General features: G+C 41.7%; 1 long non-coding RNA gene across 1 annotated transcript; it reads left to right on the top strand.

Annotated features, from left to right (window-relative positions):
* The first annotated feature begins 3,594 nt into the window (after nucleotides 1-3,594).
* Nucleotides 3,595-8,095, top strand: LOC132328202 (uncharacterized). Its single transcript, XR_009486713.1, has 2 exons — nucleotides 3,595-4,111; nucleotides 7,932-8,095. It is a non-coding gene; the product is annotated as an uncharacterized LOC132328202 (long non-coding RNA).
* Nucleotides 8,096-16,798: the final 8,703 nt, after the last annotated feature.

The following is a 16,798-nucleotide window of genomic DNA, read 5'->3' as shown; positions in this document are numbered from 1 at the left end:
TGATTGTCCCCATGGGGAACACTTGGCTATTACCTTTTGGCTAATCAAGCTCCATTCAGTGCTCCCTCTTTTCCATGCAGTGTGAACCTTCATGGAAAACCCATAATTTATGGAGCAATTAGTTAGCTAGGCAAGACTGACTACAGGGAAAATTAAAAAGCAGGAAACTTTTTCAGCTGTCAAACCATTGACAGCAATTGTATAAATGGGTAAATTACAATTCTTTTGGTAATTCGTATTAGTTTGGCCTAGAGCAATGCAGCTGTTTTGCCGTTGTGCAAAGCAAACACAAAAAAGATGTGAACAGACACAAATTAATTGTCTTTTCAAGTGGAAAACATTCTTGGGAAACATATCAAACATTTAACGAATACCACTCAACAAACTTGAAATTCCCCACGCTGGTGTTATTCCCACTGCTTATATACTAATTCTAATAAAATGCTGTTTTTCTGAAACACATTTTCCAAATCAGAAAAATGCTTATGAAAGCTCTCCTTTGGGGAGAGAGTAGCATCAGCATTCACACGTCAGGGGGAAACATTCAGGACTGAAGGAAAATAGACCTGTTGGTTCAGAGGATTTTAGCTCGGCTGATTCGAGAGGCAACCTCCAGCAAATCTGTCTCTGTCTTTATGGACAAACATAAATTCATCGAGAATTAACCACTCGTGATTTTGCTATTACAAACAAAACCGAAGGACTGGTGATCGGGGGGAAATTACAGTTGACTGCCAGAAGTCTTCACATCTCTGGTAGCTGAATATTTTGGGCAGATGAAATGTACACCTGCTGCAGTGCTGTAAGACAGAGGTATGCAAGAGTAGGCTGGCATGGATCATAAGGAATCCAGGATGCTTCAGTGGCAAATAACAGGGGAACAGAGCCAGGGGACAGAAATATAATCTGCTGACTTTGTTTTCAGTTTAAAAAAATTAGGGAAAAAAACCCTATATATGACCACTTCCCCATTCCTTTTTCTCTTTTCTTTGCATGGTGAGATCTTCCACCACCTCTCTAGTACTTCCCTCCAAAAACCTCGTGAAGGAGTTCCCTCACACACCCTCCCCTTCAAAGACACGTTTGATGCTCTTTGGTATCGCTTCTCCTGAGTTTTTGTGCTCCTAAAAGACAATTTCAGTGCAATAGTGCTTCTTCCTATTAATGTTATTCAGCTTGTATGGAGCCCTGCTCTCCTGGCTCCATACAAGGAGCTGGGGATGGCAGAACCCCTGCCTGCCCATGGGAAGTAGTGAATGAATTCCTTGTTTTGTTTTGCTTCTGTGCACAGCTTTTGCTTAACCCATTAAACTGCCTTTATCTCAACCCATAGGTTTTCCCACTTTTCCAGCTCTGTCCCTGACCCCACTGATGGGGGAATGAGCACGTAGCTCTGTGGGGTGTAGTTGCCAGTTGGGATGACACAAGAGCTGAGATAATTTCCTCTTTCTTTGGGAACTGGGAATTTACTGTTATAAAAATATGACTGATGGGGTTTTTATCCCCCCTCATCTCCTGTTTCTGTCTATATGGACCTCATTTACAGTCCCAGCAAGCTTTTCTGGTGGAATAGCTCCACATTGCTCCCATATCCCTGCACTGCTTTCTTTTGGCACCTTCATTGTTTATTTGGCCACAGCTGAAACCAAGCTGTGGTAGGACCAGTGTGCCAAATTCATTTTTACTGGGAGACCTGGTGCATTTTCAGTACTGTTGGGGCTTCTTGGTGCCCAAAAGAGAAGGAACAGGTGAGGTGACTTGTGATGAAGTACAGATGAAATAGCAGTAGGTGGGATCCATGTGTTGCTGATGTGTCCTTGGTGTAAAGGCAGAGCTGCACTGGGATATGGAATTAGCAAGTAAAAATAACCCCTTGGATAGACACTGTGCCACCCTTATGATCAGTGTGTTCCTTTGCAAGAACTGGCATTTTTTAAAATAGAAATAATGATTCAATTATTCTGACACCAAAATATGAGTTGTCTCCTAAACCAAATTAAAGCAAGGGAAGAGAGATATCTAATTAATAGGCATATAAATCTTGCTTTCAACGGCCCAGATTTGCTTCACAGTGCATTACAGGCTCTAAGCTGTAGGTATAATTTAGTGATAGAACAAACTACTAAAAAGAAAAGTAATTACAGAACAGATGAATCATTCTCACTGCAGGAAAGTATATTTAATGTTACAGTGAAATGATTGCTTTATCATAATTTTAATTATTTTGATTTAACTTAAAAAGAATCTTCCATGTTATATTATGCAAGTTTAAGCAATAGGGATTTGAGCTGCGGAAGTGTGACTAATTTATTTTTATTTTTTAAACTTTCCTAAGACTTAGAACAGGTAGAATATAACAACTGCATCAGGTTATTTTAAAATTTGATTATAGAATCCTAGAATGGGCTTGGTTGTGGAAGGAATGAGAAGGAGGTGTCTTTACAAACAAACTGTGGGTCTGCTGGTCGGTACAGCCAGACACTGAGAGGTGAAAGAAGCAACGAGGAGAACCATAAGTTCCATAGGAATCCCACTGATTGAGACAGACTGTTACTCACCCAAGGCCGTGCTAAATCCCTGAATTTAGAGAGAAAGAGCAGAGACACAAGGAAAAGGAAAACATGGGGGAGAGCAGTTGCTGCAGTTACAAGCACAGTTGGCAGGGATGGTGTTAGAGCAGGGCACAGAGGCTGCAGTGACTCCCCAGAAGCTTTAGGGCGTGCTCTGATATGAGCAAGCAACCTCTTCAAATGGTGGTGGGAGCTCAGGCAAAAAGAAAGACAGGAGTTATTTAAAGAGAAACACTTAACAGTGTAACCTGTTAAGAAAGCATTAATTTATTCAGTACTGGAAGTGTGCTGGAAGTGTCCCTTTCCATAAATATGCTTGTTTAGGCATTGCTCTCTTGGGCTTATATGCATTATAATATTTAAAGAATTCCCCAAATCACACCCAAAGTCCATCCTCCTTGGTATGTAATCAGTACATAAATCCTGATTTTTTTTGATTTTTGGTCCTTTATGTTTTCATGGCGCAAGATTGTCACCTGCCTTTCATTGTTCAGAATTGCAGCATTTGTTCTGGGGTTTTGGGGTGTTTTATATCTCAGGAAAATCCACAAACACCAGAGGTTTATGCTCGAAAAGGAGACAGAGGACTCCTGCAACTTTATTTCAATAAAGGGAGAGGTCATGGGGCATTTCCCCTGGGGTCTCTCAAAGTTTTAGGGGACGCTGCCTCCTTTTTATCCCAATTTCCCAGCTGCAATTCCCTCTCTCTTTCCCCATTGGCTGAGGCACTTGAGAGGTTCAGACTCCCCAGAAAGCCTAATACCTAAGATCCCTTGTAATGTATAACCGCCTCCCCCTTTTTTCTTTTTCTTTGTGTCCCTGCTCTTTTTCTGTAAATCCAGAGATTTACCTTGGTCTTGAGTGAGTAACAGTCCATGTCTATTAAGGGAATTCCTATGGAATTTATGGTTTCCCCCATTGTTTCTTTCACCTTGCCATGTGTAGCTTTTCCCACCATCAGGCCCAGAGTTTGTTGGTAGATACCTCATTCTCATTCCTTTCATTCTACTAAGTGTCTGAACAGTAACTAAAACAAAGCTACCAAAGTCAGTTACATGGTAAAACAAAGCTACAGACTGAAAGTTACAAACTTTATACAAAATCAAGTGAGTAAAGCTAAACTAGAAAAGGAAAGTTACAAAGTTTAGGCAAACTACAAAAATGAGTAAAAACAAACTACCTAAACAGGCAAAACTAAAACATTCTTTGTTTTAATCCTTCCAGGAGAGTTCTCCTTCAGCCAAGCCACAGGCAGCAGCTGGCACCGGCCCGCTCTGCGGAGCCGGCGAGAGCTCGGGCTCCACCTGGGAGAAGCGGCCTGCAGGCAGGAAGGCAAGTGATGGCCGCACCCCGCACTGCGGTGGGGACAGCCAAAGGGCCGGCAAACGGGGAGAAAACGAGCCAGCCTGCAGTGCCGGAGCTGCAGGGATCGAAGTCCCCAGCCCGGCAGCCAGGAGCAGCTGTGGCAGCAGGGCTCCAGTGCAGGCCCGGCCCGGGGACACCCACACCTGACTCTGGGCTTCCACAGCACGGGGAAAGAGGTGAGGGAGCGAGCGGGCAGGCCCTGGTCACAGTGCTGAAAAAGTGCCACAGGCCAACAGGAACTCCGGCCAAGCTTACACTGTTTGCAATATCCCCCAAGCCCCGGAAAACCTGGACAGCAAGGCTTTGAAAAATGCCCATGCCGAAGCAGGACCTCTCCCCTCTCCCGGCCCCACACAGATCCAGTCCCTGGCCCTAAAGATACAGCAACCATTCTGGGGCACAAAGCAAAGGAATATGGAATATACTATCATAATGGCTTACTCCAAGACAACCCATTATAAGGTTTATTAAGTGTCTAGGGTTTTTTTTTTCCCCTATTGTCATTTTCTTTTTATTAATCATTTACTATATTAAGTTAAGTTAATTTTTGTCCTGTTGGTTTGTGATATCCAAATCACAAAGACATTTTTCTAAACCGACTTCTAAGCTGTGCAACACAAGGCAGTGCAGAGATTACTGTGTCACTTGTGAATGATTATGGTCACACCACTATGACAATTTTCTGGAACTAAGAGGTCGAGTCACTTGCATAATTAGTTCAGACACAGCACCACAGGAAAGTGCCTATTGCCAGTGCCTCTGGACCCAAATACACTGGAATCAGGCTTGCAAAGTGCCGTCAGAATCATCCATCATCCCCCAAAACCCTGAAAAACTGGAGGGAGCTTTAACACTTATTGAAGTGACTTCGAGGCTTGAAAATCTGCACTGTACTGGGAGATTTAGAAATTCCTTTGATTCAGCTCATTGGAGTAAAAGCATGAAACGTCACAATATGAAACAAAAATATTTTTCTTTAGGTAAAATTATGTCAAAATTAGGGTTGAGGTAGAGGTAAGAGGAAGCCAATGGGAGAAGAAGTGACTTCTCTAGGTCAGCCTTCAGCTGATATAATATAGGCCAGAGGAACTGTGCTTTTGCAATGCTTCTTTTTTCCCTCTGTCTATAAAAAGAGTCTGTCTCGGGAATAGGTATCTAGAACCAAGAGACAGAAATTCTGGTCACAAGATATATTTTAAACCTATGTGGATCAATTGGAAATAGAACAATTTGCAAAAGGGAAGGGGGATGGCTTTTTATGCCATTTGCCATCCTTAGATCAAGATTGGGTAATTTTTAAAAATTTTTCTCAACCCAAGCCTGGAATAGGAATATTAGATAGGATGTCTTGTATGGTGATACATAGATGTGACTGTTACAGTAGCAAAAATCAGTGTCCAAAAGGGATGAGGCAAATGCAGAATAATACAAAATCCTGACAAGTCCTCATACTGTAGCACTGTGTTTCTTCTATGCCAGAACTTCATGCTGAGAGTTTGATGCCCTTGACTTTGCTATTAAGAGGTAGTGTGAATAACCAGAAGTTTGGGGCACATTGTACGTCATCTCTGGATACAACACAACCCAAATTCAGCCATCTGGAAACTGCCTGAAAGATGAGGACCCAAAGCTCCTCCTTTAGTAGTGATTAGAAATTGTGCCAATTTGGCAATGAACCAAGTATACCATGATTTTAAAACCTAAGTGGTGCTAGCAAAGCAAGAAAAAAGGCCATAAGTTTAAAATATTGTTTTATCTTCAATAAGCACTAAGTATTCCTTCCTTGCATGCAGTTTAATCAAATATCATGAAAATAAATTCTAAGTCACTAAGACATACCAATAAAAATGTCTCAGGTGCTAACTCCTAACCAAATTATGAACCGAGAGTCTTTCTGGAAAAAACATAAAAAGAAAATTTACAGCTTATATTTTCTATTAAGCTTCATTTTTGGATTTGCAGTCAGTCCATATGTCTGTATGCAATACCCTGGAACACAGAAGGAAAAGTTGCCTGAGTGTTCATTTCTCTTTGGAAAAGCTGATAATGCTTCCTGTACAATGCTATTCAATAGCAATTCACTGTTTCAACTAAATGCAAATGCCACACCAGCAACTGGCTGGTAAAACCTGTCAGGAGCTGAAGTCCATAAGCTGTCACCTTCAATGAATGCACTTTCCTTCAAAAAGTCATGAAAGTGCCTATACAACCACAAGGAAAGTGGTGTAGGAGCTGAGTTAGCTGGCAACAGATTTAACCTCCTGCTGTGCTGGAAAATGAATCGTCAAGTGAAGACCACTTGTCAAACAGAAGTTCCTTTGTAATGTACAGGAGGTTCAGTAATTGCTGCAGCTCTTCAACCCCTCAGGCAGAGGTCACTGGAACCTATAATCAAGCCCCTAAATATTATTGCGTGCACTCTGGTGACTGAATACACCCTTTGTCAGCACAGCGGTGTGTTAGCATTTAACACTGGTGTTCATCTTCTGCATGGGCTGAGAGCCTGCACTTCAGTACAAAATGATTGCTTGTTCTGACTTGGACACTGCTCCTTGTCTGGCACAGCTGCCCAGGAGGTCTGAGATTTGGGATTCCCCCAGCCAGTCAGAACTCCTTTGGAAGAGTGCATATGTGGTTAAAGCCATGCACTGGTGGCAGTGCTGGGAAGGTGGGAGCAGAAGGAAAGGGGGCCTAATGACTAAATAGAAAACGTGAGTATCTTTGGATCTTTGGAATTAAACTTTTCCAGACACTACCTCCTTTTCCAGACCTGCCGGGGGAATTTCTACCTGACATAAAACATAGGAAAATGTAGCCTTTTTTACACTTTCAGAAATGTTGCCTTACGCTGTTGCCACCACGAGGCTGCAGCAGAGAAGAGCATTAATTCCTACCTTAGAGCAATGTGTAAATCAAAGCTGGGGCTTCAAAATCCGTTCACTAGGATTTTCCACATCATCCATGTCATAGGAGAGAAACACAAGATTGGTGCAAAGGGAATTCTAAATGTCACAAGCATGCACCAGTACAGCTATTATTTTATTCAATGAGAAAACAAAACTGAAATGTCAGCATGTTTGCGTGCAGGCTTCCACCTTGTCCTTTCAGGAATGCCAAGAGAGAGAGAATTAGGAGAGCTGCTCAGCAGATTCTTGTGGCAACAGAAACAAAGTACCAGTTACTTACTTCCCCGATGCTGATCTGGTGGGGTGACATGAGGAAAATAAAAAAAAAGTAAAAAAAGAAAAAAAAGAAAAAGTAAGAACAGTTTAATAGCTGGAACAAAAGAAAATATAAAAATAATTATTATATTAAGGAAAAGTAGAGAGAAAGGAATAAAACCTAAGAGAGGAATAAGCACCACTCCCCACTGAGTGATGCCCAGCCCATTCCTGAGCAGCTCATGGCCAACTTCTCCCAGCTTAGATGCTGCTATGGAACATCCCTTTGGCCAGTTTGGTTCATCTGTCCCAGTTTTTGTACACCTGTTCTCTGACAGACCATGGGAAACCAGGAAATCCTTGATTTAGGGTAAGCACTACCTAGCAACAACCAAAGCATCAGTCTATTATCAATGTTGTTCCCATTCTAAATCCAAACCCCAGCACTGCCCCAGCTCCTGGGAAGAAAATTCTCCATCCTAGCTGAAACTAGGACAGAGATCCCTCTTGGTGTTGCTCTGTAATAGTAGGACATGCTGCAGTCTCCCAAGATACTTATTGGACATTAGTGAGCTAGACTACAAACTCTGGAGTTTGAGTTATTTTAAGGGCCATACTGAGCAACGTTATTTTACCTTCTGGGCATCCATTCTCCAGCATTGCTCAGAATCTTGTTTAAATCCCTACAAAATAAATGTCTTCTGCTAGAACCCTTTAGTTCAAATGATGAGCCAAAAGGATTAAACACATTGATAAAAAACTAGATTTCAGACAAAAATGTGGCTGAGAGTTATCACAGCAATAAATGTTTATCTAAACCTTCCTTTTTCTCAAGCATTTGCTAGCAAGGAATGCTGGAGGAGCCTTGAGAAGAGAAGCTTTGGGGTGACCTCATTGTGACCTTCCAGTACCTGAAGATATCCTACAGGATAAATGAAGAGAGACTATTTACAAGAACCTGGAGTGGACAAGGGAGAATGGCTTCAAACTGACATAGAGTAGGTTTAGATTGGATATTGGGATTAAATTCTTCCCTGTGAGGTTGCCCAGAGCAGCTGTGTCTGCCCCATCCCTGGAAGTGTTCAAGGCCAGGTTGGATGGGACTCTGAGCAACCTGGTCTAGTGGAATGAGGTGATCTTTAAGGTCCTTTCTAACCCAAACCATCCTATGGTTCTCTGAAGTCTGTGGATTTCTTTCATATCTACCTCATCTATGCAAAATTTTACAGGTTGTTTTTTCAGTGGGCATTTCCCACAACTCTCCAGTCACCACTTCACATCATGTTTGGAAAACAGCGTTTGAGCTCAGGCATATCATTTAGACAACATGAATTCTCCCTATGAATCAAGCAGAAAGCTAAAACAGGATGTGGAATTTATTGGAGAGAAAGGAATTTTGTAATGCCTTTCCAATTTATAAATCTAACAAGGACAAAGCTTTTTTTCAGTCACTTTTAAAGGAGTCTCAGACTTTACAGCCCCCATGTCTTTGTATTAGGAATTGTTTGGAACCTGTGACCGTTCTCTTGGATTTGTGAGGAGAACAAGGAGGTTTAGATTTTGCTGGATCTCGGCTGCCCAGGTCAAGAATATGTATTTGGTGTTGTTCTGAAGGATTATTTTTCCAGCTTGTGGACTGCTTTATTAATATGGTGGATGTAGTGTGAGACTTGTGGATGAGAGAATGTGAGAGAGCAGGCAACACTCTCTTCTGAAGCATTTGGGTGGTTTGGGAGCTGCTCCAATGTCTGATGGACCTGCAGTCCTCAGCTGGAAACACATAGCTTAAGCGGTGGACTCTGCCAGCGTGGGAGAGGGGGATGATGCTATCTGTACAGTTGAGAAGAAAAGAGCAGATCACTAAGTGTGTTTGGTCTAGTTTACAGCCTGCAAGGGGAGAATGAACATCAGCACCGGCTTTTTGTTGTTGGATTTTTTTTTTTTGCAGGCAACAAAGAAAAAGTCCATGGATGTCTTGAAAGGACTCAAGATAAGCTGAGCCTGAGAGTGTAGAGTGGTACATAGAGCTTGAGGGAAAGGATGCAGCTCAGTAGGTGCGAGTTTCCCGTTGAGCAGCTGCTCCAGCAGAAAAGGTTCTACAAGAAAGAGTCCCTGCTGGAAGTTGCGTTTTCTTTCGCAGCCTGTAAACTGCACAGCCAGCAAGGCAACGATTCCCTCTCCTTCCCCGCTGCACGCAGGAGCCCGTGCCGTCATTCTCCAAGAGCCAGGAAGCACAGCGGAGCTGTTCCCCGCACTGCCCCCGCACGAACGGGGCCGGGCGAGCGGAGCGCTTGTCTTTGTCCTGTCAGCGCTCATCCAAACAACCACACGACGGCGATATCTACTCGCAGAAGAAGGGACCGCACCCAGCCCAGCTCGGAAACACCCCACGTGCTGAAGAGCCAAGCTGAAAATGTCACTGCTCTCCAATCCACTGTGTCAGGACAAAACGATTTCGCTGATCTTCTCCTTCCAGGGACTAACTGCTATTTGCACCACACTCAGACGGCAACATGAACTGAACTGCTTTGCCCTAGAAAATCTTTTCACTCTCAGTCTGCTAGACTCTGAAAACATCAGACAGAGCTCACAAAAGCGCCAGCTGAGAGAGCTCTTGCTGCTTACAACTTCAGCTGCACCCAAAGAGCTAGCAGCACACCCCCTGGCACCTGCACTTTCCTTCTCAGCTCTATGTATCTCATCACAATCCTTTAGTCTCACGGAGTGAGGATCTAAACTAAAGGGCACCTGCGGCTGCTCAGACTCTAAAGGTACCAGGACAAAATGCTCAACAGCTTGGCTTTTGCCTTCTCACTGCAACAGCTCTAGCCCATGGAACTGCCTATTAGGAAAAGCCATGGAACCCACTAAGACCGCATGCTGTGCACAACCAAACTTGGCTTCTTTGGCGAAGAGAGGAACTGTAAGAAATCTCTTGCTGGAGTTTACCTCCCCATGGTACCTCATCATTAAATGACTCAAGTGAGTACCTCGCCTTCAGTACCATTGCCCGTTTCTTCCTTGCTACCTTGCTTTGCCTTCCCTTGCCTGTGTCTCCCTTGCCCTGCCCTGTCTGCAGCTGCTTTGCTTTGCTTTGCCCACTGCCCCGTGCCTTGCTTACTGCCCCTTGCCTTGTGTTACCTTTTGCCTTTGCAGGCAAAGCAATGCAATCCACGAGCAGGCAATTGCAGGCAAGCCAAGAGAGAGGTAGGGAAGGCACAACCCAGTGGGGGAAACCAAGTGGGGTGGGAGGTGAGAGAAGGCCCAGAAATTGCAGGCGAGGCTGGTAAGTGCAGTGAGGGCTGGGCCAGGCAAGGACAGGAAGGGCTAGGCAAAGCAAGGCCAAACAAAGGGGCAGGCAAGTCAAAGCAGGGAATGGTATACAAGGTAAGGCAAGGGGCGGGTAGGAAAGACAAAGCAAGTCAGAGGGAAGGAAGGCAAAGCATGGCAAAGCCTGGGAAGAAAGGAGGAGGCAGAGCAAGGCAGGGGATGTGTATGAAAAGCAATGCAATGGAAGGGAGGGCTAGGTAGGGCTAGGCAAGTCAAGGGGTGGGGTTGCAGAAAATGACATCATCATTCTGTGGGATGGAGGCAGGCTGCCCATTCAGAAATGGTCTAAATTTCAGCCAAGGCAGTAAACTTGAATTATTCATGAATGCCCGTTACAAGACTTGCTTTTTGCTTGCCTTTTGTTTCTTCCTTTTTTTTTAAACAAAAGTGGATAAAATCTCTCTGCTTTCTTCAGCACTCTAAGTTTGGACAGCTGGAAATCTCCAGTGCAAATCAGCAATAATGAATGCAAGTAACAGATTAGATAATCATGTGGAATTTATCAGGTACATATGGGTGTCTATTGTCAGGGTGCCTTTGTGCTTTATATAGGAGTTTTCAGAATGTGCCTGGTCAGCAATAATGAACAGAAAAATCAGTGAAAAGAAGGCGGCATTTCTAGAATGTTGGGGTTTTTAAATAAAAGAAAAAAACTACATTTATTTTATGAGTGCAGGTCACTCATAAAACAGATATAGCAGTTTACTTTTAATGTAACTCTTCTGAAATGCAGTGGACCCATAATTATATGTTTCTATTTATAAATTAATGACATGGGAATTTATCATCAATAATATGGATTTGTTATAACCATTATTTTTGTGACCCAAATCAAGGTATTTAATATTTTTATTATAAATCACAGTCTCTATTAGTGTATTTTCTAGGTGTATTGAAGCTCAGACTGGCAGCCAAATGAATACAGGTTTGGATCACAGACTGCAGTTCAAAAACCTTCAGAATATGTGTATTGGTGAGTATAAAGGCATCCCTATTCACCCTGCCAAACTAAGGCCTATCAGTGTTGCTTTTCCTAAGCCATTATATATTACTATAAGAAATTAATCTGTTTAATCGCTTCAATTTCATAGTGTGTTAAAGCTCCTCCCTTTTAAAACATGTTGGCATTTTACATGGTAGACATGCTTGTTGTCTTTGAGTTGTCCCTGACAAACTAGCTACAGTTATTTCTTTATTTCTTTGTGATTACAGTTGTTTTTCCAGTCTTTTCACTCTTTACTCATTGCTTTAATTTCATGCCCATCATTTAGGTATTGCTGATACCTAATAGCATGATGACTGCGCTGTTGTAAATAGGACAAGAAATATGAGACGTCTTAGGGAATTTATAACTGAAAATAGGTTGACAATCATAGTCACTGCACTGCATTCCAAAGTAATCCTCCCTGGGTCTGCGGTTTGTTTTCTTGGTGGTTTTTTTCCCTTATGGCTCCCAAGTATTTCACAAACTGAATTCAGTTTAGAGCACTGGCTCTGTGGTTCATAACTGCTCACCAAATCCCTTCTGCAGCTTTTGCAGCCTTGTCTTTACTGGGTGTTGACTCAAAGATTTGTACCTGGGTTTTACATTGCTGAGTTGCTCCTAAATCCTTGAATAGGAGACTAGAATATGGAAAAAGAATTAACAAGTGACTAACATAATTATTTACTTACTTGTAATAAAATTTTCCAGAATGCAAGTTCAAGTCAAAGATACAAGCAGACAATAAAAGGAAAGATGGTGTAAAGTGTATGCCATTTGTTTTGGAGAGCTCATTGTATGAAACATGTATCTTTTATAGTTTTAACTTCAAACAGGGAACGTAGGACTTACTTTTTACAAAATGAAGAAAGTCCTTCTTTTGGAATTTTTGAAGGTTTTGTATCAGCCAGTATTTTTATTGCTATCTAGACTTCATTTATCTCAAACTTGCTTCTCTTCAGGTAAGGAGGCATGTCCTCAGGTCATGTCTGCATCCCAAGGCATGAACAGTTCAACTCTGCAAGCAGATCAATATCAGTATTCCCATTCATGACTGTATTTCTTCTTTGCTTTTCTCAGTTTGGGTTTTTTTGCATTATCTAATGATAAGCAGCTTAGATAAAGAATGTGTTGCCTTAGGAGATTTTGGAGGACCCCATCATTAAGTGATGTAGGTTTCTTAAAAATGTCTGTCCTGTTTCTTTCATCTGCAAATCTGTCTGAGAGAGGGCTGCCTCAGAGAATGTCTGTGAATAGAGCGAAAAGCAAAACCTGACACACGTAAGGAACTAGTAAGTGTGGCAGAGATTTAGGATTGTCACTTGCCATATGGGCATGCCAAGTAAAGAAATGCAGCAAAGTCTTTCTGCCTTCTTTGCTGTGGGGGAGGCTTAGGACAAATACCTAAATCGGTTTCTCTTTTGTTGCATTTGAGTTTTCAAGCATGAAGATTTATTTATGTATTTATTTATTTGTGTTAGAAAATTATTTCTGAAGCCCACTACCTTCACTGTTTACTTGTCTCCTTTAAGAGAGAGAAAAGCAGGTAAATATAGAGCAAATTATTGTTTCATTGCAGTATCATTCAGATTTCCACCCTGCTGCAGACGGCTTAGGGTCTTGTAGCCTAATTTTTGGCAGCAAGAGGCCTCTTTTTTCACATCCACAGCTAATACTTCAATAATCTAAGCAGCTTCTCCCACGTATTTTTTTGCAGCTTGTGATGAGCATCATATCCTTAGACTAGCAGAAGGAAAAAAACTAGCAAACTATCCTATACATTCTACACAATTCTTTCTGAGGCCAAAGAGATGTAAAGATTAGACATATGTTAGGAATCCCAGTCACGAATCTGTCTTCATCTTTTGCCCAGAATTGCCTGAAAAGAAATTATATGGAACACCTTAGCTGCTCTCTTCAACTTCTTCTTTGCTTAGAATTGTAAACGCAAGCAAATATTTTGCATTTCTAGTATTTTTGTAGGGACATGTGTAGATTCCTGAAGAGGGCGAGGGTTTGATGAAGAGAAAAAGCCCTGCAGAATTTGAGGTGAGGGTTAAGGTCCCATCACATATCAAGTGATGGGACAAGGTGAGATCTCAGTTAATGCTACATTACGTGGAGGAAGCTCTGGGAGAGCTGCGTGTCTCAGTGCATCATTTTACTCCCCAAAAGGGGAAAGGCTCATGCTTATCAAATGAACAGTGTTCACCATCCCCTTGGGCCCTGGACAAAGCCCTGTTTGGGTTACAGACATATTAGTATCCATTGTAGTTACACTAATCTTGGAACAAAGTTTGTATTTTTGATGCTAAGGTTTAATGAATAGTTTATATGGGTATGATCTTGCCTGTGTGTTTTACAAGGCTAAGGTGCAAAGTCTGCAGCAAGTATTATAACATTAGGTGAACTAGCTGACAGGAGCAAGGTGTGAAATGTGTAATAGATTTATGTTCAGATTGCTACAATGCCCACCCTTAGAAAGATTAAAAGGTCTCTAGTACTTGTACTCTTTCCCCTCAAATTATTGATCTCAATTAATGATCAGGAATTTGTGTCAATAGACAATAAATTGAACTAAGTAAAAATTCCCTGGGTTGAGGCTTTTGCCACTGATCTTGCTAGAGAACCTGAATACTCCGGTGAAAGGGAAAAACAAAGGGTCAAAACCAACCATTTGAAAAGGAGATCCCTGGTCCCAACTAAAGAACAAGAGAGAGCAGGAAATGAGGCAAGGATGGTTATGGGGTTTATTACTTTGTCTAGGCCATGTATTTCTTGGCTAGAGCTAGGAAAAGCAGTAGTCTTGCAAGGTGCATGTGGTATTTTTGGGTATGTACCTACATGACTGCACACATATGTTTACACCTATAATGCATCCAAAAAGGTAACTAAGCCAAACATAACAGCTGTGTATCTGGGGCTGGAGTGTGTTTAGGTCACTGCAGAGTTGGACCTGGGAAGTGATGCTAGTGTAGTAATTCCCTCATTGGTCACCATTTTAATGGTGTGATACCTCAAAAAAAGGGATGTCTTTTGTCTAGCTATGAACTTTTCCAACTTCCAATCAATGCATTTTGTAGAATTCTTTGCTACTTGGTTAATTATCCATTTAGTATCATGCATCTCCTCTATTGGAGATTGTTAGATCACTATCAGGTTTGCTCAAGTGCTTAACTTGTGTGTGATGGAATGAGGACAGGCTTTCCAGTCCTGAAGTCACAAATTTCATCCTTATACCTTATTTTGGCTTCTTTGAAATGTGGTCATGGGCAGATAAACTGACAGCTTGTAAATGGGAAAGGGGAAAGTTGAGAGACCATGATATTTGAGTCTTTTCATTTTTGCTATTGAATTTGTCTTTTTCTGAAGTCTGTGTATTTGGAAAATACCAGACTTAGACTAGAAATATCCATGGTTCTTAGACTTGTTTCATACAGTGCAGGTATGTTTTTCTAAGATTTTTAGAAGTGGATAGGTTTTCCTACCCACTGAGGAGATGTCTGGGTCTGTTTAGTGCCTTAAAATTTCCCGGTCCTTCACAGTACTTAAGCTGAACATTTTTAGCAAAGTTTAATCAAATTGGCTGCTTTTGACACGAAAAGTCAGTTTTTTGAGTCATCCCTTCCCCATTGGAAAATGCAGCCTCTGTTGCTTACGAGCTGCATAGGCAGCATAAGCATTACTCCAAATAGGGAAGCAGCCTAGGCTGAATGCTCAAGGAAGCTGTTGTGAATTTTCCTTTCTGGACCACCTGCATGGAGTAGTGCAGTGGTGTGTAAAGATATTATTATTTCAATGCAGAGTCCCACTGAAGTCACTAGGTTTGTATTTACAGACTGTTTGAAACATCAGGGCCACAGCTTTGGCTGTTAAAAACAGCCAATGGATATTCACTATAGCCTAGGTTGAAACAAGATTAGTATTTTTTTATATGTGCACAATAATGAAGCTGGATTTCATTCTTCTGAATTCTTCTACATGTACACATTTATCTGTCAATATGCACTACAACAGAAACCCATTGGAGCAACTGTAGAGCATGAAAATATTAGAAATACTATATTGTCAAACAATACATTTCTATCCAAAAGCTTTAAAACATGATGTGGTGTGTATTTAGAAAATGAGGTATTGTGATTTAAGACCTATCCTGCTTAACTTAAATTGCTGGGAGAAAGAAGAAAAGAACTGAGAATGAAGAATTAAAATTGGCTTTTCTGAAGCTCTTGTGAGCTGGAATGAGTATCAGCAATATGATACCCGAGTAGGGAACTGCCAGGATCTGCCTTATTGGAGTAGAGGAACTTCACAAAAGGTCTCTCACGAATGTCACAAAAGTTGCATTTTCTATTCTGGTATATTGACATGATTGTGTCTTAGATGCAAAAATCTTATTTGTTCTCTCCATTTCCTCTGCAAAGTCACTGTGGAGAGAGTAGGATCAGGGATTCATTAAATATTTTGTTCTGTGCTGTCAGTCTGCAGCTCCCTCTCTCGTGCTCCCTTTAATCTTTCTAAGCAATTTTCTCTCTTCTTGGAGGGGTTACTGAAATGATCCTTTGAAGCAACCAGCTTTGACGTTTGGAAAAAAGAATTATAAAACAAAAGAATGCTCTAATTAAGGAAAACATCAGTTAAAGCTCAAGAAGAAATCTAAGATTTTGATCAATTCTTTCATGTATGCCTGAAAACTGCAAAGCATTAGCAGAGGGGCTCATTAGAGGGTGCTCACCCAAAGTCCAGATGAAGGAGCAGAAACACCTGTGAGTGATATGCAAGACTGCTTTGTGGAGGAAAATTAAATATCTGCTACCCTTCACATAACACAGGTTGTGATCTACTGCCCAAGTAGTTCATGAAAAGAGAACTTCTGTTTACAGTGGGGCTATTTAACACTGTTTCAGAAGTGAAAATGGGCTCAAAAGGGTGTGTATGTTCTCCACTGTTGGTTTCACTGAGAGTCAAATCCTCTGGGTCCACGTGTTTGCCCAGAGGTGTGCTTAATTGTACCTACTGAGCGACTTAATGAATATGGCAAGATTGAGAGGTTTTTCAAGGTAATTTTCTTCTTTGTTCAAGTGTTTTGTCCTTCCCCAGTGTTATCCCTGTCGCAGGGATTAATGCTGATACCTTGCTGCTCACAGTATGGAAGGTTGAGGAAGTTCTGAGAGTACAAACTTCACCTTGTGTCTCCATGTTTTGTGGCCACTTGCTACAAAATGCTGAATTTGGATGTTGTGAGAGCTGAGTCAGCGCTTTTCCACACAGAATTGCCCCAGCTCATTGTTCCAGCTGTGATGCCATTGTGGATAAGCAATTTCTTTTATTACAAAAGTTATAGACATTGTAATGAGATTTTTGTGAAGGGTCTCTGCAGGGTTGGGGAG

This window comes from Haemorhous mexicanus, chromosome 5 (genome assembly GCF_027477595.1).
Source record: "Haemorhous mexicanus isolate bHaeMex1 chromosome 5, bHaeMex1.pri, whole genome shotgun sequence".
NCBI classification, from domain to species: domain Eukaryota; kingdom Metazoa; phylum Chordata; class Aves; order Passeriformes; family Fringillidae; genus Haemorhous; species Haemorhous mexicanus.
The sequence above is the reverse complement of the archived record's forward strand: the minus strand, read 5'-3'. Positions and strand labels throughout refer to the sequence as shown.